This window comes from Arabidopsis lyrata (assembly GCF_000004255.2).
Source record: "Arabidopsis lyrata subsp. lyrata unplaced genomic scaffold ARALYscaffold_7, whole genome shotgun sequence".
NCBI lineage: Eukaryota > Viridiplantae > Streptophyta > Magnoliopsida > Brassicales > Brassicaceae > Arabidopsis > Arabidopsis lyrata.
The window spans coordinates 2,569,143-2,570,540 of record NW_003302549.1 but is presented as its reverse complement, the minus strand read 5'-3'; positions in this window follow the sequence as shown (position 1 = coordinate 2,570,540).

The window sequence follows — 1,398 nt, the reverse complement described above, 5'->3', positions numbered from 1 at the left end:
CGGTTGACTTGAACTTAGAACGCATAAGGATAAGGTATCGATTTGGCGAGAAGTAGACTATTCAAGCAAGGCATGAAAAAACGTCAGTAAATTGGAGTATCAAATCAGTAGTAGATAAAAGTTCACATGTGCTGTCAAAAAAAAAAAGTTCGCATGTAAATGTTACAACTTTCTGAGATTGGGTCTAATTGAGTAATGGATCTTAAACAACTCAATCTATAAACCCACCTACCATGGTCCAAATCTTTTCAATGGATCTCTAATATTTATGAAGAGGTAATGAACATAGAATAGTTGGACGGCCTACTACATTTGAACTAACTTGATTCTCGGCCCAATGTTTACTAAAATTCCAACTCAACTAAAAAAACTTTTCTTATACCTTTTTATTATGGAAAAATCATTGTCAGCTACACGAACTATACGCCAACACATCACCATATATGCAGACTATTTTAATGTTTCGCTAACTACACGAACTATTAGTATTACATATGGACATCCCCGAACTATCATCGGTTATGTGTGCAACACCATAACCATCATTTCCAAATAATATAAATGTCTTGTTAACTACACGAAGTATTTCTTTTTTTTGTCAACTACATGAAATATTTTCATCAATTTTTTAAAAAACTAATAAGTTAAATAAAACTATATAATATATCAATGTAAATTATATATATACATTATAACTATTCTAACTTTAAAATTTTAATGTAATAAAGACTAAACTAGTTCCATAAAAAATATATGTGTTCATTAAAAATTTGTTAATTAACTTAAACCTATAATGAACATGTATAATTTAATTAAGTGACACTTTTAAAAATTTAGTTAAATTAATTTCATATAAAACATATGTGTGCATTAAAAATTAGTTAATTAATTTAACTTAAAATTATAAGGGATACTGCATATGTAGTATTTAAACTTTAAAAGTTATAATGCATATATATAATTAACAATAGTGTATTATTTACTTGGGAGACTCACAAAAATACCCCTTTTTCAATACCCCTTTTCAAAAACGCCCCCTTTGGCTGTCCATTTTTAAAAATACCCATTTTTATGTACAAAATGACTAAATTACCCTTCTTTTAATAAAAGACATTACAAATATATAAGGAAATATAACAAAATTAGGTTCACAAAATACAAAATATTTTTTGGCGGGAAAAGTGATCCCACAATTTTTCCCGCCAAAACACTTGTAAAAACTTGTAAAACCTTTAAAATACCTTATAAAATTTTCCCGTAATTTTTTTTCCCGCCAAAAAATTTTCCCGCCAAAAATTTTTTTTTGCGGGAAAAGTGATTCCGCAATTTTTTTGGGGTTAAATTTTTGGCGCGAAAAATTTACAAGGTATTTTAAAGGTTTTTTACAGGGTATTTATA